Source organism: Frieseomelitta varia, unplaced genomic scaffold, assembly GCF_011392965.1.
Source record: "Frieseomelitta varia isolate USP_RPSP 00005682 unplaced genomic scaffold, Fvar_1.2 scaffold_576, whole genome shotgun sequence".
NCBI classification, from domain to species: domain Eukaryota; kingdom Metazoa; phylum Arthropoda; class Insecta; order Hymenoptera; family Apidae; genus Frieseomelitta; species Frieseomelitta varia.
In genome coordinates this window covers 211,531-232,326 of record NW_025110341.1, presented here as the reverse complement: position 1 = coordinate 232,326, position 20,796 = coordinate 211,531, and the positions used below count along the sequence as shown (strand labels likewise).

The following is a 20,796-nucleotide window of genomic DNA, read 5'->3' as shown; positions in this document are numbered from 1 at the left end:
ACAATACACAAAATAAATAGATACATTCAACAGATTATAGAAAAATTTTAAAAAATTACCTCAAATGCTTCGATATCTTCGGAAGATTCATCATCTGAAACGTACAATTTTTTTCTACATTTTTTCCTAGTTTTCTTTTTCCCTGAGCGTTCCCGAGATGATACGTTAGTACGTTCTGCACTTGGTCTAAAGTATCAACTTTCAAATTTTTTAACATTTAACTGTCATGTAATTTACTATGAATCAGAGTTAAAAGAATCGATCGCTGATAGTTCCTGTTTCGGAGACGGAGCAAACTTCTCTGGCGGACGTCTCAATCGACGGTCCTTAATGACTTCATCATGAGACGTATTTCCATAATAGTCTTTTCCTTTCGAATGATTCTCTGTTACCTGCAAAGGAACAAAAGTTATTAAACAAGGTTCGTTGTATTACATTAAATTCTATAATAGAAATACCTTTTACTTTTCCAACTCTTCTTATCGACATTCCGTTAATAGTAAGCCTTTAAATTTTGCCACAACCTTTACATAGTTTTTAAATTTTTCGAATTTACAGTCTTTCACAGTTACACTTTTTTTCAATTCTTCATTCGCACTTTTTTCTTCTTCATATTTTTTAATACGAATTTTTAATTCTTGCAACTTTCTTGAGAAAGCATTCCTTCCAAATGAAAGCATAAAGCTTCTGTAGCTTTTCAAGCTCTGCATTCTTAGAATTTTATTCAAAATAATTATTAAATTTTACTGAAGGAAACATACCTATATGTTTATATGAATTTATTTAAGTACCTGCCATCCGATATTATTCTGTTCCCTTGCTAATGAAAATGATGCTTCCAAGTCAGGCCTAAGTATCTACACTCATCGCACATACACTTTATGGCGAAGGATGGGTGGTGATTGTGTGCATGTTTCATCCTAAGATCCGAAGATCGCCGATACACTACCCTTTCCCTCGCCGAAGTTTCCGCGCAGAACGGGCAGGCAAACTTCAATATGAGTTGATTCTCCATCTCGCTGACCTTTAATCTAAAGAAACTTTACTGAAGTGGCCGGGCTTGACTGCAATATATACATAAGGGAGGATGGATCGTCTCCTTTCCACGCGATAACGAAAAACTACAAGTAAATAAAATAAAATTCAAAACAATAGAAAAAATGCTACTTTGAAAGTTTCGTAGGTAAATATTAACCGGCAGTACACGTACGTGTACTGTACAGTTAAAGGACAAATAAAAATGTTTGAAACATAGAAATTGTTTCAAGAAAATATTACTTTAAAATAAACTATATAAACTAAATTGCTGTGCAGCACACATCAATTTATTTTCATGATCAATTTCAATTACTGGAATTTTATTAATTTTATTCGTACCAGTATTAGCAGGAGCAATTGCTATACTATTATTTGATCGTAATTTCAATAAATCTTTTTTTTGATCCAATCCCATTATTAATTACAAATAAAACAAAAAATATTTTTAATAAGTAAATTTTAATATGACAGAAGAGTACTTTGAATTTAAACTTCAAATATAAAATTTTTACTCCTATTAAAAACCCCAACATGAAATATAATTACATTTCAAGATTCAAATTCTTTATATTCAGGCAATTTAATTTCATTTCATAATTTTATTATATTACTTATTATTATAATTATTTCATTAACATTAACATATTTTGTTTCAGAATTAATATTAAATAAATTTTTAAATTTATCTTTATTAAAAAAATCATACAATTGATGTGGGTAGAAAGAAGATGAAATAGAAATAATATTATAATCTTGGAACAGATTAGAGATATAGGTAATTAGAAATAAATCAGGTTTCTTAGTTTAAAAATTTTTAATATAAATGAAAAGGTAGAAATATAACATCAATGTTACGATTATATCATCAATTGCACTCGATGTTACATAGATTATTATACTTGTAAATGAATATAATAATTCAAGTAATATTCACAATGGACGGGAAAGTGAAAATGAGTTAACTATAGTTAAAAAAAAGCTATTAAAAATTTAATTTCTAGATAGAAATTAATTCCATTAAAATTAAATTTAAATTAAAATCATTAATTTCTAGATAGAACATTTCTGAACTGAAAACGAAGAATTTTGCGAATTTTGTACTTGACAGAACTAGAGAAAAAATATCAATTGCGAAAGTTCGCAGAGAGGAGTGCACTATGATTTCAATTCACTCATGATACTAAAACTTCAATTACTTTCCGAAAATGGTGAAACAAATAAACAAATAAAACACTTTATGGAATATGGAAAATGGATCAACCACCATGGAATCAATTTCTTCTTCCATGAACAAACACTCAAGAAAATATTCGCACGAAAAAATCTACGATAGTTCAATTCTGCGAGATTACATTTTTAAATATTTTATTAAATATTAAATATTTATTAAATATAATACAATTTTTAAATATTTATTAAAACATCGGATCTATGTTGTACAGAGTGTTCCTCTGTACAACATAGATACAACTGAAACAAGCTGTATCTTTCAAACAGTTAAAATAATAAAAGATAAAATGAAATAAAATAAGCAAAAATTAAACAGTGTCCAGTATCCAGCGACAAAATATGAAAATAATTTAATATTTTTAATACATTTAATACATTTAGGAAACAGAGTTGTACCTTTTCTTTTATATCAAAAATTTATATAACTTTGATTCTGTCAATCAATGCGATATTAACAGATTGATGTTCTAAACCGAATAGTTCAGAAGATATTACAATCAAAAATTAACGAAATTAATCAGGCGTATCTGCCAGATATTAAAAGTTACTTACAAATCCTCGAACTGTTCTCCATCATGGTCTGAACACTTTAACGTCTCTTTGCCACGTTGCTGTCTTGTACCTTCGTCATGTTTACATTTCAGTTCATGTTTACATACATGTACTGGGTGGTTCGCGAAAATTCGCCAACGAAAATGTGCGACTGAAAAGAAATACGATTCAGTAGACTTTTGACTGTAATAATTTCAAAACTATTAGATTTGGAATATAACTGTGTTAATATTATTCTATAGAGATTTAAAAACTGGTGCAATCAAAATTATTTTCATATAAAGAAAAGGCACAACTGCATTTCCCAAATGCATTGACTGATGAAAAAGAATAAAATTAATGCCAGATTACAATTAACAATCGCGAGTGTGTGTGTGTGTGTGTGTGTGTGTGTGCGCGCGCGCGCGCGCGTCCACGTGCAACTATCTGTCGCCGAATGTCTCACCAGGAATGACTTTAAAATTAACTATATAAACTAAATTGCTGTGCAACACACATCAATTTATTTTCATGATCAATTTCAATTACTGTAATTTTATTAACTTTATCTTCACCAATATTAGCAGGAGTAATTACTGTATTATTATTTGACCGCAGTTTTAATAAATCTCTTTTTCATCCGTGGTTGGAGGTCGAGATTCAATTTTATATCAACAATTATTTTGATTTTTTGGACAACCATACAGAAGTTTAATTTTAATCTTAACAGGATTTGNATTGGATTAGATATTGATACACGTGCATATTTTACATCAGCAACTATAATTATTGCAATTATAGTATTTAGATGATTAGTTACATATCATGGATCAAAATTAATTTTTAATATCTCATTTATTAATATTTCAATTGGATTTATTTTAATATTTACTATCGGATGATTAACCGGAATTATACTTTCAAATTCATCAATTGATATTATATTACATGATTCATATTATGTACTTTCATTATGTATCATCGATAGAAGCTGTATTTTCAATTATTGCAAGATTCATTCATTGATTTCCTTTATTTTCCGGATTATTAATACATCAAAAATGATTAAAATTTCAATTTTTTTTTATATTTATTGGTGTTAGTTTTACGTATTTTCCTCAACATTTTGTAGGATCAATAGTGTAAACAAAAACACGTTAAATTCGAACGTGTTTGTCAAGCTACCAACCGTCTCAACATGAAATATAATTACATTTCAAGATTCAAATTGTTTATATTCAGATAATTTCATTTCATTTCATAATATTATTATATTATTTATCATTATAATTATTTCATTAACATTATATTTTATTTCAGATTTAATTAATCTATAAATTTGTCTTTATTAAAAAAATCATACAATTGAAATTATTCGAACTTAATACCAACATTTATTTTATTAATAATTTGTTATCCATCATTAAAAATTTTATATTTTATCGATGAAATATTTAATCCTTATTTTTCTATTGAAGCAATTGGTCATCAATGATATTGATCTTATTAATATCCAGAATTTAATAATTATGAAATTAATTGTTATATAAATTGATAAATATTTTAATTAAAATCAATTTCGATCATTAGAAATTGATAATCGATTAATTATTCCATTTAAAATTTCTTTGCGATTAATTGTTTTATCATTAGATGTTTTTCAATCATGAACAATTCAATCATTAGGTATTAAAGTTGATGCTATTCCTGGTCGAATTAATCAATTAAATTTATTTTCAATGCGGACTAGGATTATTTCTCGGTCAATGTTCAGAAATTTGTGGAATTAATCATAGATTTATACCAATTACGTTAGAAAGAACAACATGTACTTTTATTAATTGAATAAATAATAATAATTTTGAACTTTAACTAAAATTTAGTTAATATATAACATCAAAATGTCACTTTAAAATAAATTAAACAATTAATTTTCTATTCCACAAATAATACCAATTAATTGAATAATAATCTTTTTATTATGTTTATTTATATTAATATTAATTTTATTTACTTTAAATACATATTTTATTATTAACGCAGTAAATTATAAATTAAATATAAATAAATTTAAATTTAAAAATTTTAGTAAAAAATTTATATTAAAATGAAATTAATTTTATTAAATTTATTTGAAAGATTTGATCCATCAATTTATTTTATTTATAATTTTCAATTGAATTGAATTTTTATTATATCATTAATTATTTCTTCTTACAACAATTACTGATTAACTCCTTCACGATTTAATATATTATTAAATAAATTTATTATAATTTTATTTAATTAATTCTATGTATCAATAAATAAAAAAATCAATTTCTAATATAATAATTCTTTTATGATTAATGTTTTCAATTATATTTATAAATTTTTTTAGATTATTTCCATAGATTTTTTTCTTTAACAAGTCATTTATTATTTAATTTATCAATATCATTATCTTTAAATTCTTTGATAGCATGCACAACTTAGCTCGTCCTATTATGGAAAATCTTTAATTAGAAATAGAACAAAAAATTTATTTTGTATGGCCTGGGATGAATAAAGATATTTTACACTGGACAACTGATTGTGTAAACTGTCAAATAAATAAGATAAGCAGACATATCAAAAATCCACCGAAACATATCGTTGCTCCAGAGCGTTTTCAACATATTCATATTGACATTGTAGAGCCGTTATCGACGATCAACGATTACAGATACCGCTTGACTATGATCGATCGATTTTCCAAATAGCCTGAGGTGGTTCCGTTAAAAGATATAAACGCGAATACCGTTGCAACAGGATTCTATGCCATTTGAATTTCGAGATTCGGTGCTCCAGCAATAATTACCATGGATCGCGGTGCACAATTTGAATATCTCAGTTATTTAATTCATCAATAAAACTAATTGGATGCAGGGATATCCGCACTACAGCGTAATGGAATGATAGAACGCTGGCACAGATCCCAATTCGTTGTCATGAAAATAAAAATTGGTTAGAAGTACTCGCAACAATTATGCTCGGTTTAATTGAATTTTTATAAAGAAGATTTACAAGCAACCGCGGCTGAAATGTTATATGATAAACCCCTCAGATTACCTGGAGAATTTTTCGTTGATACTGATACTAATACAAATTTTAATGTTACAAAATTTAGCAATTTACATTTTGTAATTATTGTATATGTGTTTATCAATTGTTTAAATATTTGTAACTAATATATAAGTTAGAATTATATAAGTACATATATATCGATATAATTTATAATAGAATGCATTGGCAATCTTTCATATACGTATCTTTCTATATACGTACTGTATATGTATGTATGTTAAACTATATTATAGTAAGCTTATGTATGTTAAATATACGCATCTTTGTTAATATTTATCTAGCATAAGCTGTGGTAAGCATGTAGACGTAAACTGCGAAAAATTATATCTAAATTTCACTATAATCGTATCTGTATATCTTCGATGAAATTTTTAACTAATACGAGAGAATTATTTAACAAAGATTTAAAGATTATATCTTTAAATCTAATTATTAAAAATTATAAAGGCTCTTATTAAATAGTGTAAATACTTTTTGTTATTTTACATTATATAATCAATAAATTTTAAGCTTCATTATCTGCATTGTACTCAAAAAAAATGATCGAACACTTCAAGATATGTATAATTAAATTTCAAAACTTCTTATAATTGAATTTCAAAAACATTTTACCATACAATTTATTGACACGTATTTTTTCGAGATATTCTACGGTTTCCATATATATATATATATATATATATATACTCCAATGTATAGACGAAGTAGTTGCTAAACGCGTAGTTACAAACAGAAACAGAAAAAAGGAAAACACAGGGATCACGTTCGATAGTTCGACCGTAGATTTTCAACGTGATTTGATACGTTTGAACTTTGTAATACGTACATTACAAATAACGAGTATAAAAGTACTGTCAGAATTCATTGCAAATAACGAGTATAAATTATTCATATAATGTATGAGAAAATGAACATAAGTTTTCTTTCTGACATTCTTACAAATTCAAACGTCTCTACGTACATGAATAAATCTCCCTCAAGAATATTAAATTTACCGCAGATATTGAGCTTGGAATCTCACCTTTACAATGATCCCTAAAAAGTTAATGTACAATATTTTTTGCCCTCGCCCGAATTGAATTTTAAAGAAAAAGTGAAGGTTGTACTGTCGGAATTATTTCTCATGTAACAACGATAAACGTTTGACTTCTGTTTAACATTGTTATATCAATAATACATACATATATGATGGAAATATCCGTACAGGATATTCTACGCCACTGGGATAAATTATATTTTCCCAACAGTTAGAAAGAGAAAAAAATGTTTCAAGTAAAAATTGAATAGTATCTAGCAAAGTATTATATGGCATTTATTTTGGAAATTTAATTAGGGAAATGCAGTCGTACCTTTTCTTTATATGAAAATAATTTTGATTGCACCAGTTGATGCAGTTTTAAAATCTCCATAGAATAATATTAACACAGTTATATCCCAAATCTAATAGTTTTGAAATTATTACAGTTAAAAGTCTACTGAATCGTATTTCTTTTCAGTCGCACATTTCCGTTGGCGAATTTTCGCGAACCGCCTAGTACATGTGTGTAAACATGAACTCACGAAGACTCAATGTCAGGAGCTAATAAAGTCAGGCCCATGGCGAAGGCATAAATACAGCAACGCGGCAAAGAGACCGTTAAAGATGTTCCAGACCACGATGGAGAACAGTTCGAGGATTTGTAAGTAACTTTTAATATCTGGCAGATACGCCTGATTAATTTCGTTAATTTTTGATTGGAATGTCTTCTGAACTATTCGGTTTAGAACATTAATGTGTTAATATCGCATTGATTGACAGAATCAAAGTTATATAAATTTTTGGTATAAAAGAAAAGGTACAACTCTGTTTCCTAATTGTATTAAATGTATTAAAAATATTAAATTATTTTCATATTTTGTCGCTGGATACTGGACACTGTTTAATTTTTGCTTATTTTATTTCATTTTATCTTTTATTATTTTAACTGTTTGAAAGATACAGCTTGTTTCAGTTGTATGGAACACTCTGTACAACATAGATCCGATGTTTTAATAAATATTTAAAAATTGTATTATATTTAATAAATATTTAATATTTAATAAAATATTTAAAAATGTAATCTCGCAGAATTGAACTATCGTAGATTTTTTCGTGCGAACATTTTCTTGAGTGTTTGTTCATGGAAGAAGAAATTGATTCCATGGTGGTTGATCCATTTTCCATATTCCATAAAGTGTTTTATTTGTTTATTTGTTTCACCATTTTCGGAAAGTAATTGAAGTTTTAGCATCATGAGTGAATTGAAATCATAGTGCACTCCTCTCTGCGAACTTTCGCAATTGATATTTTTTCTCTAGTTCTGTCAAGTACAAAATTCGCAAAATTCTTCGTTTTCAGTTCAGAAATGTTCTGTCTAGAAATTAATGATTTTAATTTAAATTTAATTTTAATGCAATTAATTTCTATCTAGAAATTAAATTTTTAATAGCTTTTTTTTAACTATAGTTAATTCATTTTCACTTTCCCGTCCATTGTGAATATTATTTGAATTATTATATTCATTTACAAGTATAATAATCCATGTAACATCGAGCGCAATTGATGATTGATGTTATATTTCTGTCTTTTTATTTATATGAAAAATTTTTTTGCCTTTTGATACAATGTATATATATATGTATATACACACACAGTTTTTATGTTATCGACTGACATATCCTGTTTTTCATCACATTTAACTGTCGTACAACCCAGAAATTGTTTTTGTCTGGAGACAATAATTACGTTTTAATAAATAATTTTTATTTCTGTATGTTTAGATGAAATCTCTCGGACAACAGGAATTGTTATGCAACGTGAAAAAGGGACCGTGACAGTATTCAGACCAGGATAGAAGACAATTCGAGGATTTGTAAGTAACTTTTAATATCTGGCAGATACGCTTAATTAATTTCGTTAATTTTTGATTGTAATATCTTCTGAACTATTCAGTTTAGAACATCAATGTGTTAATATCGCATTGATTGACAGAATCAAAGTTATATAAATTTTTGATATAAAAGAAAAGGTACAACTCTGTTTCCTAAATGTATTAAATGTATTAAAAATATTAAATTATTTTCATATTTTGTCGCTGGATACTGGACACTGTTTAATTTTTGCTTATTTTATTTCATTTTATCTTTTATTATTTTAACTGTTTGAAAGATACAGCTTGTTTCAGTTGTATGGAACACTCTGTACAACATAGATCCGATGTTTTAATAAATATTTAAAAATTGTATTATATTTAATAAATATTTAATATTTAATAAAATATTTAAAAATGTAATCTTGCAGAATTATTGTAGATTTTTTCGTGCGAATATTTTCTTGAGTGTTCATCGAAATTGATTCCATAGCGGTTGATCTATTTTTCATATTCATACTGAATCGTAGTGCCCTGAAAGTTTACTATCATTTAGTAATCGAATTTCGTTATTGTCAAATACAAATCTTAGCATTTTCGATAAAAATGTGATATTTGTATTATGTTTTTTGTTTTGAAGGTATTACAATAAATTTATTTCTTCTGATGTGATAACGCGCATTTATCAGACATAAGTTGGATGGTTCTATTTTGTTGAAATGTATATGAGTAGGAAATAATATAAAAATAATTTCGTTCTCATTAATTAACTTGTAAACACTGTTTGTCGATGGAATGACATCACTAATATCAAATCTATTAGAAATGTATTTAAAATATTGGTTATTTTCCTTTAGATCCCTTGACCAAAATAAAAGAATAGGATCCTTTTGTTTCTTTAATAATGAATTAGTTTTCTCAAGTGACACCACTTGCTGATTTGTTTTTTCAAAATTTACGAAATCTTCATAAGATCTGACAGCTTTTATTGTTACATTAACTTGGTTCCATGGTTTTGCAGGTAGTCTATATAACCCCTTAAATTAGTATTATCCGGTTTATATTTAATTTGATATTGATATTCCTCGAGTCTTAGTCGCTATCTAACCAATCGGAAAGAAAGATTCTGACACAACTAAATAACTAAATAAAATAATTGTAATGGTCTGTGGTCGGTATAAATTACCAATTCTTGGCCGTATAAATAGGATCTGAAATGCTCTACTACGCTGACTATTGCCAAAAGTTCCTTTTCAATAGTTGAGTAATTGCGTTCTGATTCGTTAAGTGTCCGCGAGTAGTACGCGATTGGTAAATCTGCGTTATCCTTGAGCTGTGATAACACGCCACCAATACCTACGTTAGAAGCATCAGTTGTTAAAATTAATTGTTTCGAAAAAGAGCATAGTAACCTAAAAATACCGGTAATTTACCGGTATCCGTAATACCGATTCGGTCTCTGAATTGGAGAGTTCGAGAATTGGAAGGCTACTAAAAAAATCTGATTGTTTAAAATTTACAGTTCTAATGTTGTTGTTACTATGTTCTTCGTTGGTGATACAGTATTCTGATTGTCTAACTTCATTTATGTTTAAGGGTCTTGCTTGTTGATTTAGTCTTAGTTGTTGATTAGCATTATTGTATTGACGTTTTTTACATTCTTCTATTGTGTGGCCAAAGTGTTTACAGTATCGACACTGGCTATCTTGATGTGGTTAGGATGGGAAATTCGAAAGTGCTTGATTAAAATGAACGGTTCGGAGGTTATTATAATGACGCGTCGGAAGATTGGAATTGTTCCTAGAACAATTAGCGGTAGTGTGGTTTGTGCGGCCACAGTTTCTACATCTGACAGAATTTTCTTTGTAGTTAAGTTAATCGCAGAGCTTTTTCTTCTGCGATAGCAGCAGTGAAGGCATTATTAATATTGTCCAATTTTCTGTATCTTAACATCTGAGAAATGGCAGGATGACTATGGTAGACAAATCGGTTTAAGGTAATATTCTTTATCATAAGTAATTGTCCGCTTAATGTTTCGTCGTTATATTTGGAATTATAAATCGCGCCTAATACTTTAGAATTTAAATCTTCCAACCTCTGATAGTACTGCGATACGTTTTCATATGGTCCTTGTCTTATAGAACTTAATTCTTCTAACAATTGATCGAGTGATTTCCGGTCTTCATAAAGTGCAATTAATAATTCGGAAATTTCACCCCATGTATTCAGATTGCGATGAATATCTATTTGATCGCGTACTCTTCCGATGATTTTACTTTTTATACATAATAGTAGAATAGTAGAACAGTTTGAGACGGTTGAGCTAGTTCAAAGACGGCGTCGACCTGTTTTATGAACCTACGTAGTTTGTATCGGTCGCCGTCGAAAGATTCTTGCAATAATTTAATTAGAAAGTCTAGGGAAAGTTGCGAGATTGCAACTTGAGAGCGTATGTTTGTGCTCGTACTTGGCGCAGTTGTCATCGTATGATATAAGAGAGGTAGAACTGACTTCTTTCTCAACTTCACAAACATTTCCGAATCTGATCGCAATATATGATACTTCGGAATCCGATAGAATTGGATAATTTTCATCGTTTTCATATTCTGATAAACAACAATAACAGAACACATCTTATTTCGAATTGGATTGGGTTCTCCAAATCGGACGAGTTTGCGTCTCGGACTGATAGTGGCTCTCCATGGAGTATTGGCAATGTCGGTGCAACAGTGTAATGCACCAGAGGTTGGGGTTGGGTTGAGCTGGTGTATTTTGCTGAGTGTTTTCTTGGCAGAAGATCTTGATGAAAATGTTACTGGTTTTAAATGGATTGAGGTTGGGAAGGATTCTACCCAGAAGCGGTAGCAATTTTGTTCAGTATGTAGGTAGCTAGTATACTTAATGATACGTATCCGGCGTATTTTACAATAGGGTATGCTACTTCGATGGCAGAAACAATTCTATATTGGTCTTTAATCTGACTGATTTGTTGGTCCATGTCATTTAGCGGGGTCAAGGCTATCTGTCCCCTCCTTGGACTACAATCTGGAATCGAACGATATGGTAATCTGTTGCCGTGTACGAGTAACGTTTTGGTTTTTCCCGATTCTCAAAAGGTAGTTGGATCTTTTGTCTTCAGTTACGGTATATGGTCCTAGGAATTCTGGACTAAGTTTATGCTGCTTGTGGTCATTATGACCAAGAACCTGGTCGTTTACAGCTTTTGCTGTGCAACACACATCAATTTATTTTCATGATCAATTTCAATTACTGTAATTTTATTAACTTTATCTTCACCAATATTAGCAGGAGCAATTACTATATTATTATTTGATCGCAGCTTTAATAAGTCTCTTTTTGATCCATGGTTGGAGGTGGAGATTCAATTTTATATCAACAATTATTTTGATTTTTTGGACAACCATACAGAAGTTTAATTTTAATCTTAACAGGATTTGNATTGCAAGATTCATTCATTGATTTCCTTTATTTTCCGGATTATTAATACATCAAAAATGATTAAAATTTCAATTTTTTTTTTATATTTATTGGTGTTAGTTTTACGTATTTTCCTCAACATTTTGTAGGATCAATAGTGTAAGCGAAAATACGCTGAATTCGAACGTAACGTGTTTGTCAAATTACCAGCCATCCACTATTATAGTAACGTGTTTGTCAAATTACCAGCCATCCACTATTATAGTAAACAGAACGAAACGCATTATCGTCGTACCCTCGCTGCAACAAAGAGTTCTGGGCTCTTTCCCAGGATTTGCCCATCCCACACTGGGCCATCCAGCAGCGATATCTGTTCTAAGATATTCACTGATCGCTTTCCTATGCGCTGATCACTTTTCAGAGTCCTAGAAGGAACAGGTTTCTGATGATCACTATTGTGCACTTTCTGCGTAACTTCGTAGTTCTCGACTAACTTTTCATTTTCATTTCTCAATAATTTGTTTTCTCTCTTTTCTTTCCGTACTTCTGCTTCGTAGAAGCAGATTCTATTCTTTCAAGCGAATTTTGTGTTCTTCGACATGTCGTTTTTGGGGATGTTTGCGGGTGTTAGTGCAGGATAATGATCATAAGACTCGTCTTATCGATTAACACTTTATTGGCGATATTACATTAGGCGCGGAAACTATCTTTGTACGCGGCGCATCGCAGTTTCTATCGCACTCCCTGACAGTCCGATTGACTGCTCGACTTGTTCTTATCTGTTCCGAATGGCTGACCGAATTTTTCTATCTTTTCGAAACTTTTTCACTCCGAGGAAAACTCGGTCCCCGTCTCGGACATCCCTAAATGACTAAACCCTTACTGCGCTTTGACCAATTAGGTTGTCACGAAATTGCGCTGCCTACTTCTTACGTTCGAGACGCTTTTTCTTTGAGAGTGGGGCTGCAATTTCACCGGGACCAATTTCTCACAATTGTGGCGGTGTAGCAGGGTTTCCTCTGGCCCTGACTCACTTTCTCCAAGTGTTTTCCAGATGTTGATCTGCGTGGCCCTTAGGAATCCAAGATTTTACAACGCTTCGCATGAATGCTATTGAGGCTGTATTTCTAAAACTATAAGTGCGGACATCCGGTCTTACGCACTGCAAAACTGACTTTGGCCTTTTCAATTCAATAGCGTCGGCTGCACGTGAGTCGTAAATTACTCAAACTTTTCTGAGAAACCGTCTTTTCTCTGACATCTGCTAGCCGCTACACGTTCTTTATAATGCATTCCTCTCACGAAAAATTGGTTGCTTAAATTACAAAGCTCTTGCAGCTTTTCCAGCATAGCATCCGAACGCCAAAATTTTCTTCCAAATAATTATTGTACGGAAGGAAGCATACCCTTATGTTTGTATGAATTTTTTTGTACCAACTGATATTATTCGGCTATCTTGCTGATGATAATTATTTTTCAAAATTATTCATCGCGTCTTCTAATAAATGTGTTTGTTGAGATCAGATGATCTCTGATACGCCACCTTTTCCCTCGCCGAGCGCAGGTTTCCGCGCAGAGCGGGCAGGCGAACGCCTCTCGATGTGGAAACTTCAATGTTATTTGATGGCCCATTTCTCTGAGAAATACAAAAGTGCTCTTTATGTAAAGAAACTTTACTGAAATGGCTGTTAGCCGTGCTTGACTACAATATATGTATACATGAGGCAGGACGGATTTTCCGTCTCCCTTTCCCGCGATAACGAAAATAAGGTGAACAATCACCGTCTGCTATCAGATTGTGGTGAATTGGTCTCCGTGTTCCCACTAAGTAAACTCTATAATCAGTAGTTTATCATATTCAATATAACTTACAATGTAATATATTAACAAAGTAATAATGTATATTTCGCACGTGTTCTCTCTATGGGCTTTGCAATACTTGGATAAAGCTGCACTGCGTACGGTTAAAATTTCTTTGCTATTAATTGTTTTGTCATTAGGTGTTATTCACTCCTGAACAATTCAATCATTTTGATATTAAAATTGATGCTATTCCTGGTCGAATTAATCAATTAAATTTATTTTCATTTCGACCAGGATTATTTCTCGCTCGGTGTTCAGAAATTTGTGGAATTAATCTTTATACCAATTAGAAAGAACATTAGAAAGAACAACATGTACTAATAATATTAATTGAATAAATAATAATCATTTTTAACTTTAATTAATAAATTTTTTAAGCTTGATTATCTGCACTGTACGCGAAACAACGATCGAACACTTACCGTGTTGAAGATATGCACAATTGAATTTCAAAAACATTTTAATAAACAATTCACTGACACTTGTTTCCTCGAGATATTATAGAGTTTCCATATACATACGTATGCTAATGTACAGACGAAGTAGTTACTAAACGCCTAGTTACAAACAAAAACAAAAAAAAAAAGGAAAACACAGCGACCACATTCGACAGTTTCATAATAAAGTTATTAAAAGATATTAGGAGAGATTTGACATAGGCGACGTATTCCTTATTTGTTGATGGAGGGCTCCTCCTTGCGACTGAAGTAGTCGAAGTTGTCGCAACGGCGACTGGTCCCGCCACCGTGCCTGTTTCCTGCGCCTGGAGAATCGCCTGCTCTCTCTTATGGGTGGCGTAGTGTTTTCTTACACTCTTAATTCCCTCGGCCTAAATACCTGCACTCATCGCAAAGACTCTTTATGGCGAAATAAGGGTGGTGATTATTTACGTGTTTCACGAGATCCGCAGATCGCTAGTATACCACCCCTTTCCCTCGCCGAAGTTTCCACGCACAGCGAACAGGCGAACGCCTCCCGTGGGAACTTCAATGTGAGTTGATTCTCCATAGAGCTGTTGGGCACTGAAGAAAGTTCTGGGCCCTTACCCAGAATTTGCCCAACCCACACTCGGCCATCCTGCAGCGATATCTATTCTAAGATATCCACTGATCGCTTTCGTATGCACTGATCACTTTTCGGAGTCCTAGAAGGAACAGGATTCTGATGCTCACTATTGATGCTCACTTTCTGCAGAACTTCGTAGTTCTCGATTGGGTGCACTACACTGTTCTGTTTCTTCCTTTTGCTCAAACTGCATGACACGCAATTACATATCGCCTCCTCTGTGTTCACTTTCGCGTTTTTACGAGGATAGTTTCTTTCAATGAGGGGTCCCGACCTCTTATTCGAAGAGTTTATTGCGAAATCATTTCTTCCATGAATAAATTCTTATTTAATTCACAATGCTCCTGTAACTTTGCAATGTCAGCATCCTTACGCTACAATTTCACTCAAAATAATTATTAAAAATTGTAGTTTGCTCATACTGGCTAATTCATTTTCCAGTTCGATCATTAAATTTTCTAGTTTTGTTTTAATCTAAAATAACAAACAAATTAAATTTATGGAAAGGGTAGTGATATTATGTACACATACTTACCGAAATACGACTATCACTACTTGCTTGCAGCGCGTTCGATTTCTATAAAAATGATATAATCTATTTGTTACATTCGTTGTTAATTTCGTTGTATTACATTAAACACTATAATAGAAATACCTTTTACTTTTCCAACTCTACTTGACATCCTGTTAATTAAATTGTGCCATTTTTTGGTTTAGGAAGTTTACAAATTTTTCAAATTTACGGTTTTTCTCAATTAAAGTGTTTTTTAAATTTTCATTCGCAGTGTTTGAACTTTCGTTCTCTGTTCTTTTTCCTGTTTTCCTCTTTCATGGAATTCAATACTATTTTCTAATTGTTTAATATGATTTTCTCTGGAAAGCAATCCTTCCAGGAATAAATGTTTGTTTAAAGCATAAAACTTTTTTAGCTTTTCAAGTGCTTCCTCACACCCTTATATGGGTACTTCCCACAGCCTAAGTACCCGCACTCGCCACACTCCCACTTTATGGTGGTGGGTGGTGATTATTTGCTGGTTTAATAGATCTGAAGATCGCCAGTACACTCCCCTGCCCCGCCGAAGTTTTCGCGCAGAGCGAACAGGCGGACGCCTCCCATTGTGGGAACTTCAAAGTTAGTTGATGGTTCATCTCTCTGAGAAATACAAGAGTACTCTTCTTTATGTAAAGAAACTTTACTGAAATGGCTGTTGGCCGGGCTTGACTACAATATATGTATACATAAGGCAGGACGGATTTTCCGTCTCCCTTTCCCGCGATAACGAAAATAAGGTGAACAATCACCGTCTGCTATCAGATTGTGGTGAATTGGTCTCCGTGTTCCCACTAAGTAAACTCTTTAATCAGTAGTTTATCATATTCAATATAACTTACAATGTAATATATTAACAAAGTAATAATGTATAGTTCGCACGTGTTCTTTCTATGGGCTTTGCTATACTATTGCATGTTATATTATTAAGTGAGACAAAGGTGCGACGCGCCCTTCCAGCAGTTTCGCTCGTATTCATCGTAACGAGCACATAGCAACCAATGCTACTTACTATCCTACTGAAAACGTAGGTACCTTTCTTATCCCAGTTAGGTTGTCACGAAATTGTGCTGTCTACTACTCCTTTCCTTCGCAATGCACTTTCACGCCGAGGGGGACTACAACTTCGCCGGAACCGATTTCCCTGATTTATGGCGTTGTAGCAGGTTTTCCTCTGGACCTCACTTACCTTCTCTAAGTGTTTTCCAGGCGTAGGCTTGGATGGGCCCTTAGGAGAACTAGAGTTTACTACGCTTCACGGAAATGCTATTGTGATGCAATATTTTATATGATTCATATCATGTAGTTGGTCACATTCATTATGATTTGGAACTGTATTTTCAATGATTGGAAAATTTATTCATTGATTTCCTTTATTTTCCGGATTATTAATAAATCAAGAGTGATTAAAATTTCAATTTTTTTTATATTTATTAGTGATAATTTTACATTTTTTCCTCAACGTTTTGTAGGATCAATAGTGTAAGCGAAAATACGCTGAATTCGAACGTAACGTGTTTGTCAGATTACCAACCATCCAAACCACCAGCATAGTAAACAGGACGAAACGCATTATCGTCATACCCTCGCTGCAACAAAGAGTTCTGGGCTCTTTCCCATCCCACACTGGGCCATCCTGCAGCGATACCTGTTCTAAGACATCAACTGATCGCTTCCCTATGCACTGATCCCTTTTCAGAGTCCTAGAACGAACAGGATTCTGATGCTCACTTGTGCACTTTCTGCAGACTACTTCGTAGTTCTCGATGGGGTGCACTACACTGTTCTGTTTCTTCCTTTTGCTCAAACTGCATGACACGCAACCACATATCGCCTTCTGTTTTCACTTTCGCGTTTTTACAAGAATAGTTTCTTTCCCGTCCTCTCGTTCGAAGAGTTTATTGCGAAAGCATTTCTTCCATGAATAAATTCTTATTTAATTCACAATGCTCCTGTAATTTTGCAATGTCAGCATCCTTACGCTACAATTTCATTCAAAATAATTATTAAAAATTGTATTGTTTGCTTATACTGACTAATTCATTTTCCAGTTCGATCATTAAATTTTCTAGTTTTGTTTTAAACTAAAATAACAAATAAATTAAATTTATGGAAAGGATATTGTGTACACAACTTGTACCGTAATACAACTGTCACCACTTGCTTGCAGCGCGTTCGATTTCTATAAAAATAATAGAGTCTATTTGTTACTTTCGTTATTAATTTCGTTGTATTACATTAAACTCTGTAATAGAAATAGCTTTTGCTTCTCCAATTTCCCTTGTAGATACTCCGTCAATTGTAAGCTTTCAAATTTTGCCATATTTTGGTTTAGGAAGTTTCCAAATTTTTCAAATTTATGGTTTTCCTCAATTAGAACTGTTTTTTAAATTTTCATTCGCAGTCTTTGAACCTTTGGTCTCTGTTTTTTTTTGTTCCCTGTTTTCCTTGTTCATGCTCTTTAATGCGATTTTTTAATTCTTGTAACTTTCTTGGGGAACAATTCCTTCCAAGAATAAGTGCTTGTTTAAAGCCTAAAGCTTTTTGAGCTTTTCAAGCTCTGCATTCTTAGAATTTTACGCTAGAATTTTATTCAAAATAATTATTGAATTTTTAATACCTATAAGTTTGTATGAATTTATTATATTAAATATTATATTATTTATTATATCAAGTGCCATCCGATATTGATCTGTTCTCTTGTTGACAAAAATGCCGCTTCCAGCTCATTCATCGCGTTTTCTACTTTACTATTANTAACGTGTTTGTCAAATTATCTACCATCTACACCACCAGCATAGTAAACAGGACGAAACGCATTATCGTCATACCTTCGCTGCAACAAAGAGTTCTGGGCTCTTTCCCAGAACTTGCCCATCCCACACTGGGCCATCCTATAGCGATATCTGTTCTAAGATATCCACTGATCGCTTTCCTATGCGCTGATCACTTTTCAGAGTCCTAGAAGGAACAGGTTTCTGATGATCATTATTGTGCACTTTCTGCGGAACTTCGTGGTTCTCGACTAATTTTTCATTTTCATTTCTTAATAATTTGTTTTCTCTTTTTTCTTTCCGTACTTCTACTCCGTATGCTTTCAAGCGAATTTTGAGTTCTTGGACATGTCGTTCTTTATAATTCCTCTCACGAATAATTGGTTGCTTAAATTGCAAAGCTTTTCCAGCATAGCATAAACGCTAAAATTTTCTTCCAAATAATTATTGAATTGTACGGAAGGAAACATACCTGTATGTTTGTATGAATTATTATCTGCCATCTGATATTATTCTAATTTTGTTTTATCATTGATGATAATTCTTTTTCAATGTTATTCATCGCGTCTTGTAATAAATGTGTTTTGCGAGATGATACACCACCTTTACCTTCGCCGAAATTTCCCCGCACAGCAGGCAGACGAACGGCTTCCGGTGTGAGAACATTAACATGATTTGATTCGCCATCTTTCAGAAATTTTATATGCAAAACACTTGCCCACGAAATTTTACTGAAATGGCTGTTGGCTGAGCTTGACTAGAATATATGTATACATGAGGGACGGATCTTCCGTCTCCTTTCTACGCGATAACAAAAATAAGGTGAACGTCGTCTGCTACCAGATTGTGGTGAATTGGATTCATTATGGAATTCTGTAATAAATATTTCTTTAATAAATAGTTTATCATATAAATAAATAGTTAATACATCTGTAATAAATAGTTTATCATATTCAATATAACCTACAATGTAATTAACAAAGTAATAATGTATAATTCACACGTGTTCTTTCTATGGGCTTTGCTATACTAGTGAGGCGCGACTCGCACGGTGTCCCCTTCCAGTAGTTTTGCTCGTATCCATAATGTCGAGCACATAGCAACCGATGCTACTTACTATCCTACAAAAAACGTGGGTACCTTTTTATCCCAATTAGGTTGTCACGAAATTGTGCAGCCTACTACTCCTTTCGTTCTTAACAAAATTTCGGCCGTTAGATATTTCCCTGATTTATGGCGTTGTAGCAGGGATTCCTCTGGACCTCACTTACTTTCTCTAAGTGTTTTCCAGACGTAGGTCTGGGTGGGCCCTTAGGAGACCTAGAGTTTACTACGCTTCACGGAAATGCTATTGTGATGCTATATTTTATATGATTCATATCATGTAGTTGGTCACATTCATTATGATTTGCAACTGTATTTTCAATGATTGGAAAATTTATTCATTGATTTCCTTTATTTTCCGGATTATTAATAAATCAAGAGTGATTAAAATTTCAATTTTTTTATATTTATTGGTGATAATTTTACATTTTTTCCTCAACATTTTGTAGGATTAATAGTGTAAGTGAAAACACGCTGAATTTGAACGTAACGTGTTTGTCGGATTACCAACCGTCCGTTTTCGATAAAATTTTTTTGAAAGCAGCTGTTACCTATTTTGCATTTGTGGCATCTGTTATATCCATATTTTCTGTTAGCAAGTCCTTTCACAAATGTCACCGACAATGGTGATTCGCACTCGCCGCACAGCCACTTTTTTGTGAGGGAAGGGTGGTGATTTTTAATGTGTTTGTGCAATGACTTCCTACATTCGGTCATTTTAAACGGACATTCGCCCCCGAATGTCACCCAAATCGTCAGTTAAATCATTGCTTGAAGCATCACATCACTCACATCAGGCATCCACAATTTCATAAAATCCGACGCTGTGGACGTTTGCAATGATCCCTCATGTTCACCGACTTTCTCAACAAGTTCATCGGTCATTTCGCATTATTTTTATTACTCTATACGGTCCAAGAAACTTTTATTCGCTAGCTTTAGTCCTAGTCCTTGCTGCATTTGTTTAACAGCTACTAAATCTCCTTCTCTATATTCCCTTGCTTCTTTTCTCTTCTTATTAAAATTACGTCGATTTTCATCTTGTATTAACTTCCTTACATGAAGATCATCCTTCAGACGAGCACGCGTTCTAAATAGCAACTGAAAAGGCATTATTCCAATGCTCCAATGAAACGACCTCCACGATACTCGAAAGCATAAATCTCTCTTCCGCTTGGTTAAAGAAAACGCGCGACAGACCTATTATAGT

The 20,796-nt window shown here is 32.3% G+C and overlaps 1 long non-coding RNA gene across 1 annotated transcript in view; it reads right to left on the bottom strand.

Moving 5' to 3' along the window:
* Window positions 1-20,285: 20,285 nt before the first annotated feature.
* The window catches only part of LOC122534078, a 31,595-nt gene continuing 31,084 nt past the window's right edge, over window positions 20,286-20,796 (bottom strand). Inside the window, exon 6 of the long non-coding RNA XR_006307828.1 lies at window positions 20,286-20,626. This is a non-coding gene — a long non-coding RNA (uncharacterized LOC122534078). The remainder of the gene's footprint in view (window positions 20,627-20,796) is intronic.